The sequence below is a fragment of the Lepisosteus oculatus genome, chromosome 27 (assembly GCF_040954835.1).
Source record: "Lepisosteus oculatus isolate fLepOcu1 chromosome 27, fLepOcu1.hap2, whole genome shotgun sequence".
NCBI lineage: Eukaryota > Metazoa > Chordata > Actinopteri > Semionotiformes > Lepisosteidae > Lepisosteus > Lepisosteus oculatus.
Genome location: NC_090722.1, coordinates 5421409 through 5431390, shown reverse-complemented (window position 1 = coordinate 5431390; position 9982 = coordinate 5421409). Strand labels below are relative to the sequence as shown.

Genomic DNA, 9982 nt, shown 5'->3' with positions numbered 1-9982 from the left:
GTTACGGATGACAAAACTTGGGGCCCGGGAGCGCTCGACTGCCCCTCTGCGTTAGTATTACCGCACTCGCTTCTCCCCGGAGGTTTACACAGGGGAGAGTCGAGGACTTCACGCACGGGGAATTAATCAGCAAACTTATAGATCAGGTTAACCCCCCCCCACCACCCACTCCCACGCCTCACCCTCACTCATTGCAGGAATTGTGAAAAGTCTCCACTGAATTCAGCAAGCGTGCAACAGAGGAGTGAGACCGAGACCGGCGCCGTGCCCGAGGAAAATACCGCTCCGTCACCCGCCAGACCCCAGCGAGTCGAGTCCACCAGCCCCCCCACCTCCTCCACACCTCCAGCCCCGCTGACGAGCGCCGGGAATCCCGGTTCCTGCCCGGCGCGACGCCAGGTCTGGAGATGAGGGGCAGTGCGTGGGTTTCAAGCGGGTGACTCAGGGCGGGCTGCGCCGCACCTCTGAGACAGGAAAAGCAAGGTGGCTGAGGGGGGGAAGGAGGAAGAGGAGGAGAGCTCGTTTTCACCTCTCCCGGTTACCCGAGTTAACTCAGTTGAAGTGCATACAAACCCGACGACAGGAGGCTACTTTACACAAAGTGGTGGGAGTTTGGAACACATAACCCAGCCTTGTTGTCGAAAGCCGATACTTTGGCTTCTTTCACATATTATGAACCCAGAGGCTCTGATTACTCTTTCAAGTAAACCACACGGATACACACACACTCACAAACAGACATACGTGCAGGCACGCACATACACAAAGGTATTCACATTTTCACATGCACTCACATAGGCATCCACACACAAGCACGCACATACCATGTGCACACACACACACACCTGGAGTACATTTACACACACCGCACAGTACACAGACAGACACATACAGTAAAGGAACAAGTAAAGGTTTAGTTCATGCTGAAAAGAGAAGAAAAACAATGTTTTGGCTGTGGAGCCTTCTTCGGGTGTGTGGCTCTTTTCAGCCTAGAATAAACCTTTACTGGTTCCTTTGCAGCCTACGCATGCTGACGCAGCTCCCTACTTGAACAACTGACACAAGCAGTACGTGCACACAGACGCACAGACACACAGACACAAGCAGTACGTGCACACAGACACACAGACACACAGACACAAGCAGTACGTGCACATAGACACACAGACACAAGCAGTACGTGCACACAGACACACGCAGTACGTGCACACAGACACACAGACACAAGCAGTACGTGCACACAGACACACGCAGTATGTACACACAGACACACAGACACATGCAATACGTGCACACAGACACACAGACCCTGGACAGGACATCAGTCCATCAGAGGACACACAGACACATGCAGTACGTGCACACAGACACACAGACACACAGACACACAGACACACAGACACACAGACACACAGACACACAGACACACAGACACACAGACACACAGACACACAGACACACAGACCCTGGACAGGACATCAGTCCATCAGAGGACACACAGACACACGCAGTACGTGCACATAGACACACAGACACATGCATTATGTGCACACCGACACACACATGCTTTTCCAGGTAACGGGACAGAAACCCAACAATGGCTTCATGGTTTGTACTGAGGCTGAGCTGCAGTGTCTGACTGCCCAGGGGCTAACTGGGAGAGGGGGTTACTTAAGGGTGCTCAGCACATTCCTCTGCTCTCATCCCGATGCCTGAGGCAGTCTCCGGGGAATGAGGAACTTGCTCTAGAGTGACCGGTGTTCCCGAGAGGAAACAGAGGGGAAGGAAATGGGATCACCTGCTCCCAATGTGCACTCGGCACCAGCCGCCGCAATTAAGACTCGCCAGGGTTCTCCGAGGAAATTCGCCTGACGCAGACTGTCCAGGTTTAGATGAAAAATGCCTGTGCCCTGCGCCTTAGATTTCTCGTTCCTTCTAAAGTTAAAATAAGCAATTCAGTTCTAAAGATAACACAGAGGAGTAAAATGTCGTGTCCTATTTTGGTCACCACACTGAAAAAAGAAACAGCGATGGTATTTAGATAAGGGTCATGTATACAAAAGGAACTGATTCTCTTCAGTCTTGTGCGGAGGAGATCAGGAGGGAACTCAACATAGGGATTCTAAATAAACCGTTACTGGCCAGATAATGAACCGAACAGATTAGTTCGCTCTCAACAATGAAACAAAAACCGGAGGACACAAGTGAAAATGATAAAGCAGGGTAAATAATAATCCTAAAATAATCCTTAATCGTTACACTTATATAGCACTTTCCTGGACACTCCACTCAAAGTGCTTTACAGGTCATGGGGATCCCCTCCACAACCACCAGTGTGCAGCCCCACCTGGATGATGCACCAGTACTCTCCCCACACACCAGCTCTCAGTGGGGAGGAGAGCAGAGTGTTGAAGCCAGTTCAGAGAGGGGGGTTATTAGGAGGTCATGATTGAAAAAGGCCGGGGGGGGGATATCTGGCCAGGAGACACCCCTACTCTTTTTGAGAAATACCCTGGGATTTCAGAGAGTGAGGACTTTGGTTTCTGAGCTTCAGTGATCTGCCAGTTGTGAGTTTTAGGGTGCTGTAACTACTTTGCAGTCTTTGCACCAAGGGTTGTGGGTGTCAGCTTGACCGGCTGGGCAACCTGTTCCCCACTCCCAGCACTCTTTGTGTAAGGGAGTGCCTGCTGTTCTTGGATTCCAATGCTCTTCCTCTTCCCTCCCACGCTTTTCTGGAGATTACTTATAGTCACGGGCTTGTGCCTTATGGCAGGACAGTTTATGTTACATTGTTAACATTATAATCTCTTTTCTTGAACGACTTCCCAAAGGACCTATGTCTCTCTCACACTCCCAAGGCTCCTTTCCGAGAACAATTATCCAAAATCGGAAGAAAAGGTTACTGCACAATCTCTATCTTGAGGCATCCGAGTGGAACAAGGCATTCAATGTAATCTTTTGAGAACGACAGTATTTGGACTTGAAAGCACTGTTTTCTTGTTTTGGTCTTTTACCAACATTTTCTGTGCTTTTCCTTCCTTTTGGAAAGTTTTTAACTTTTGTATTTCTTTGTCTCGTGACTTGTTCAGTCATGAAGAGGAAATTGGGAGCCTGAAGCCGTTGGATGAGCTTCAAAGATACTCCAAGAATGTTTTAGGATCAGTCTAATTAAAACAGTGTGCAATGTGACACTGTTTAGGGGTCACCAAACACATGGGCCTGGGGATCCCCACATTTGGTGGGTTCTGCTCCAGGCTGACACCCCAGTGACAGAACCGAACCTTAAATCGGACCGAACAACAGGAACTGGGGTCCTTCTTCCACCTTTCAGGAGTAACTGCGGCTCCTGAGCAGACAAAGAAAAAGGAGCTTGAAAAGATTCCAGTCAAGAAACTCGTTAAGTTTGATTAAGGATTCAATTAAAGAAAGAGGTGGGCTGGACGGGGGACCCCAAGACCAGGAGCTGGGTCAGTAACTGGAGAGGGACGGGGCGCTGGGCGAGTGTGTGCGTGAGTGTGTGTGCACGCAAGTGTGTGTGTGAGTGTATGAGTGTGTGCATACACATGTGTGTGTGTGAGTGAGTGTGTGTGCACGCACGTGTGTGTGAGTGTGTGTGCACGCACGTGTGTCTGAGTGAGTGTATGAGTGTGTGTGCACGCACATGTGTGTGTGTGAGTGTATGAGTGTGTGTGCACGCAAGTGTGTGTGAGTGAGTGAGTGTGTGTGCACGCAAGTGTGTGTGTGTGAGTGTGTGTGCACGCACATGTGTCTGAGTGAGTGTATGAGTGTGTGTGCACGCACATGTGTGTGTGAGTGTATGAGTGTGTGTGCACGCACATGTGTCTGAGTGAGTGTATGAGTGTGTGTGCACGCACATGTGTGTGTGAGTGTATGAGTGGTTTCTTTGGTCATGAATACACTATGAATCTCACAACGCTGCTAGCAAACTCCTCAGGCAGTTCAAAACTGGGACAAGGTGACCTTTCAAAGCTCACAGTTTCAGTGACTTGGCTCATTACTGCTGGTGTGTAGAGCACAGTGGGGGAGATGTGGGGCCCCTCCTGTGAGTAAAGAGCTTGGAGTGTAGAGTGCAGAGAGCTGTATCTAGAAAACTGCAAGATTTGGGGCAGAGAGAGAAATTCTGGTTATCAGCACAACTCTGTTGGTGCGGAGAGGTGCAGGAAGATCACTGCGAGCTGTCTGCGTGTCCGGCCTGGCAGGGGGCTTGTCAGGTCCCAGGTGCGGCTGCACACGCTACCCTCGAGTCGACTGAAGCTCAGACTCACCGGCCCATCGCAAATCCCAGATCTGGCCATTTTCTCTTTTTTACCAGAGCCCTCTTCATCCCGCCCTGAAGGAGCTGTTCCAGGTCTGGGGTCGTCTTCATTTACCCCTGGAGACCCTGGTCCTATCAGAGAGAGGAGAAAAAAAAAGGTTTCAGGAACAGGACACACTGACTCGAACCCGGTACCGGACACCTGTCCGTCGCGGGTCACACTCACTCGCACCCTGGACAGGACACCTGTCCGTCGCGGGACACGCTCAGACGCACCCTGGACCGGACACCTGTCCTTCGCAGGACGCACTGACTCGCACCCTGGACTGGAAACCTGTCCGTCGCGGGACACGCTCACTCGCACCCTGGACCGGACACCTGTCCGTCGCGGGAGACGCTCAGACGCACCCTGGACCGGACACCTGTCCTTCGCAGGACGCACTGACTCGCACCCTGGACTGGAAACCTGTCCGTCGCGGGACACACTGACTCGCACCCTGGACTGGAAACCTGTCCGTCGCGGGACACACTGACTCGCACCCTGGACCGGACACCTGTCCATCGCGGGTCACGCACACTCGCACCCTGGACCGGGTCCCTAGGGGTTCCCTACGGAAATCCTCTGTGAACAGCCGCCGTGACGTCACCCCACAGCCCTGCCCACAGGGACGCGACCCCACAGCACGGGGGTACAGTAGGTATACCGCCGGCCGTGCCTCTCAGAATAATCACACTGCACTGAATGAGCAATCAATCCGGACCCGCAGAGAATAACAACAGGAGCGCCAGAAACGACACCGTCCCTGCGTGTTTGATCATTTTTACTGCAGTAATGCATCAAGAGATGACACACCGTCCGACGGGCCTGCATGATCCGGTAACGGATTTTTTTTGTTGTTTTCATGCTGTCCGAGTGTGTGATTGGCAGCGAGGTGAACGTGTTGTTGAAATCCTCCCAGTTTCCCGAGCCTGACAGATCTCATTTGGCGACATTATTATTATTGTTATTGTTGTTGTTGTTGTTGTCGTTGTTGTTCACGGTGGACGGCTGGACTCTCGCTCTCCCTTTGATCTTCCCGCGCCAGGGGGGACATATCCCGTGGTACCCAGCTCTTCGTCACCATGGCAACGACGACGGAAACCGACAGTCGTGGGGTGGGGGGTGGGGAGTTATATCTTAATTAACGACACCTAACGTTAATTAGACGTATCTGCCCCCCCCCCTTTTTTTACACTCGACGATTCCTACAAGTGTTGAAGTTTTCAAAATTAAATTCAGCAAGTCAAAAAACAGACAAACGGAAACGCAAGGACGAGGCGGCGTTACCGGACCGGACCGGGCTCACGGGCCGGCTGTGACTTTGGAGCACGAAAGGTAAGGAAAACTTAAAAAAAAAACAACAACGTTTTGTACTTTCAACCTTGTCGCCATGCCGAGTTCAAACTGTTTTTAAAAACTCTTTGAAAAACCCGCAGTTTTTTTTTAACTTCAAGCGTATTTTCGAACTGTAAACCTGGTCAAGTGTGTTGTGTTATATAGTTTTTTATAAAAAACGTCCACCGGGTCTGAAGTGAGAAGCAGCTCTTACTGGCACGTTATCGCATACATAAAACGCAGTGGTCTGGGAAGTACCCTGTGTTTGAGCATTTTAAACTGGAAGTAAGGGGGTATTTGCAGGCCATTTCGAAATGCAAAAATATGAAAACGGTGCGGACATTATTTAATTTGTTTAATCTTTTTTTCAAAACTAATTTATGTAGTAATATGTACCCCCTGACGATATTTTTGTCTTGAATTGTTATATGTACTCTTGTTTGTATTAATTTTTGTGCTTTTGTTAAGCATAAATAAAAAAAGAAAAGCAGCTCTGAGGCTTACTAGACCGGGGTAAAGTTAGCTTGAAGTCTGAACCGATTTTGGCACGCCTGTAGCGCTTTCACGAAACCTCTCAGAGTGGCGACAACACTTGCTTTGTGTATAAAGTACATTGCGAATGTTTTCTCAACCTTCCCTTTGTCGTTTTTAGGACATTTTTGTTGACCACGCACGAATTTTCTTTTGTCCATATCCTCGCAATGGAAATACAGAACGCCTTCGAACCAAATGCATTTTAAAGACCACGACTTGTGACAGTTTCCACAGCCTCTACATCAAACTTATCAGTGAGCTGATTATCTTTTTTTTAAAGCTCCGGTTTTTTCATCGATGCGTAATTACGCACTAACTGGAACCCGGGGGACCGCTGTTGAAATACTGCTCCATATGGCTTCGTGCGAAAACCCCGTCTATGATCATAGTTAGCAGAACAGCGCAGTCTCCAGTTACCCAGACTGTGAGCATGGGAATAAAGCTTTGTTTGATTTCTGAAACCCTTTCTTTATTTCCTGTTTTTATTCAGGTAAGGGTCAACTATATTCACAATACTGCCGAGAGCAGGAAAATTCAAATATTCTTTACTCATCAGCTTATTAAAAACAGCTCCCATGATGTTCAAACCGATTTTTTTTTTACACAGAAGACTGTACACAGCTTTGCGTTCTGAATCTCTTTTTCTCGTGCTTTTATTTAATGTGGCACTATGCACTAGGATAGGGAAATGCTGTTCACAAGCCAATAGCATTCAAACCACAGCACCCACAATGCTACAACTAAGTGTTTCACATACTAGGCAGGTCTTCTGACCTTTCCCAACCTTGCTTTGGCTTGTGAAACCTTTTTTATTTTATTTTTTTTTAATATGGCACCAGTAGACATGCAATACACTGGGATAGTAACACTGGGGCAGCTACAGTGCTGTAACCAAGTGTTAGGGGGGCTGTCTGGTGTGTAAAACCTTATTCAACCTTGCTTTGGGTTGTGAAACCTTTCCTTATTTTTTTATGATGTTTTGAAGATAACACTACAGGTAATACACTGGTATAGGGGGTCTTCTTCATGATTCAATAGCTTTTTAACCACAACAGCCACAGTGCTGCAACCAAGTGTGATTTCCCAAACACAAAGTTGGAGCAAGTATACTAACTCCATACCCTCAAACTACAAAAGGCCTGTAGCCTAGACAAGGTAAACAACAGCATCTTGTGACATAGCAGCTCGGAGGTGTGACAAGGTCCGGACCAGTCTGTGGTCCGGCTGTCCTGCTGGTCTGGATGAGGGGTACGTGGTGCGGTGCAGGTTCTTGTCCCATCCTGCTGTTGGTCCAGGAGGCGGGTGCAGGTGTCTCAGGGGGCATTCTTGTTTTTCTATGAGTTCAGGTTGATTCTGTTGGTTCCGAGTGTCTTGGTTACATCCGTTTGTGTGAATAGATGAAAAAGCTATTGAAGAGCATCCCCCCCACCCCCCACCCATCTTGGTGGAAGTTGCCATGTTCAAAAAATCCTAAAAAGAGAATTAGTTTCACACAAGATAGCATGACTGTGAAAGGTCAGGAGGCCTGCCTAGTGTGCACAATACTTGATTACAGTAAAAAAAATCATTAAAAAAAAGGAAAAGTTTCACAACCCAAAGCAAGGTTGTATAAGGTTAGGGGCGGGGGGTGTCTGGTGTGTAAAACACTTGGTTGCAGCATTGTGGCTGTTGTGGTTAAAAAGCTATTGAGTCATGAAAAAAAACCCTCTATCCCAGTGTATTGCATGTCTAATGGTGCCATATTTAAAAAAAAATAAATAAAAAAGGTTTCACAAGCCAAAGCAAGGCTTGGAAAGCTCATAAGACCTGCTTAGTGTGTAAAACACTTACTTGCAGCATTGTGGGTGCTGTGGTTTAAATGCTATTGGCTTGTGAACAGCATTCCCCTAGCATTCCGAAGCCATATGGAGCAGTATTTCTCGCGTTGTGAACGTGTGTCTACAGCGGTCCCCCGGGTTCCAGTTAGTGCGTAATTACGCATCGATGAAAAACCGGAGGTTTAAAAAAAGATAATCAGCTCACTGATAGTTTGATGTAGAGGCTGTGGAAATCTTCACAAGTCGTGGTCTTTAAAATGCATTTGGTTCGAAGGTGTTCTGTGTTTCCATTGCGAAGATATGGACAAAAGAATATTCGTGCGTGGTCAAAAAAGTCAAAAACGACAACGTGAAGGCTGAGAAAACATTCACAATGTACTTTATACAGAAAGCAAGTGTTCTCGCCACTCTGAGAGGTTTCGTGAAAACGCTACAGGCGTGCCAAAATCGTTTTCGAACTTCAAGCTAACTTTACCCCGGTGATGACCAGACAGCCCGTAATGAGAGTGCAGAGTTGCGTTAGACCCCTGTGTCATATTAATATTGTTAATTCAACGGCAGGATTGGACCTGGGTTAACGGTCATTAAGCTTTCGGTACCTTGAGTTGAGCTGGTAACCCACAGTGGGCTTGCGGTGTGGATAGGGACTGGGGCTCCACAGACCACAGTGGGCCCTTAACCGCAGCTGCTCCAGGGGCGCCGTATAAATGGCTGACCCTGCACTCTGACCCCCAGCTTCTCTCCCTGTCTGTGTGTCTTATGGAGAGCAAGCTGGGGTATGTGAAAAGACAAATTCCTAATGCAAGAAATCGGATATGGCCAATGAAGGGATCTTAAAGTCCACTCAGATTTGCGACAGTAGGTGAAACATGCCACCTGCTGTTGAAGCTGTGCTCTTTGCTGTGCAATACCGAAACCGGCCACACGAGGGCAGTACCTTCCCGCAAGACGACAGAGTGATGATAGCGTTGACAACAACATAGTTCTTACATGAAAGTTTAACATCACTTTATTAACCCTTTACAATTTCTTGTGGTAAGAATTATCTTTTCGCATATCCCAGCTTGCTCTCCATGAGCAGTCCATATCAAGTTTGAGCCAGCTCACTTGATATGGATATATTAAACCCCAAAAGAGGGGCCCCAGTATGCAGGTGGAAGTAATATACTTTGATCCGAAAGCAGTTGGCCCTTCTTTACACAAGGGTAAAGGGTGATGGGGGTGTGGAGCAAGAAGCTGCCTGTCCATCCTGTTTTAAAAAAAAACATTTCCTGGAGTCCTTCAGGAAGAAGCCTGATCAGTTCCTTTAAGGCAGGGCCCTGCAGAGTCGCAGTCAACCAGGTTTTTTAGGTAATTTAGGTAGGAGTGTTACCCCATTGTCCTGGCCAAATCTCCCCCTGGCCCTTACCAATCATGGCCTCCTAATAATCCCCCTCTCTGAACTGGCTTCATCACTCTGCTCTCCTCCCCACTGAGAGCTGGTGTGTGGGGAGCGGACTGGTGCATCATCCAGGTAGGGGCTGCACACTGGTGGTGGGGGAGGGGATTCCCATTACCTGTAAAGCGCTTGGAGCGGAGTGTCCAGTGTAAGGAATATGAGTGTAAAGAATTATTCATAAAGAACACTTATTGAGTAAAGGCCTGGAAACAAGAGTAATATAAACCCATTTAGTGAACAATTGATTCAAATCATGTCATTAACAGTTCAGTGTTCAAAGAGAACCAAAAGACACTGCAGTTCCCAGGAACAGAGATGTGAAACCGTTGGAAATTGCACCTTTAGTTGTCGGTGATGACAATAATTAACAGCTCAGACCCTCTCAAGATTCCTAGCACGTCATTACAGTTTTTTAGCCTGTAGGTGGGAGTATTGCCCCAGTTATAGATGAAGCTCTCCAGTACACGCTGTGTTCTGTTAATGATAATAATTGCTTACACTTATAGCACTTTTCTGGACACTCCAAAGCGCTTTACAGGTAA

At 47.9% G+C, this 9982-nt stretch overlaps 1 long non-coding RNA gene across 7 annotated transcripts in view; it reads left to right on the top strand.

The window, feature by feature from the left end:
• The first annotated feature begins 12 nt into the window (after positions 1-12).
• LOC138225270 (uncharacterized) overlaps positions 13-9982 on the top strand; it is a 53312-nt gene continuing 43342 nt past the window's right edge. For 4 of the 7 annotated variants that reach the window (XR_011183814.1, XR_011183813.1, XR_011183808.1 and 1 more), the window contains exons 1-3: positions 13-483; positions 4334-4970; positions 5362-5651. This is a non-coding gene — a long non-coding RNA (uncharacterized lncRNA). The other 3 variants (XR_011183810.1, XR_011183809.1, XR_011183812.1) reach the window with 3 other exon arrangements.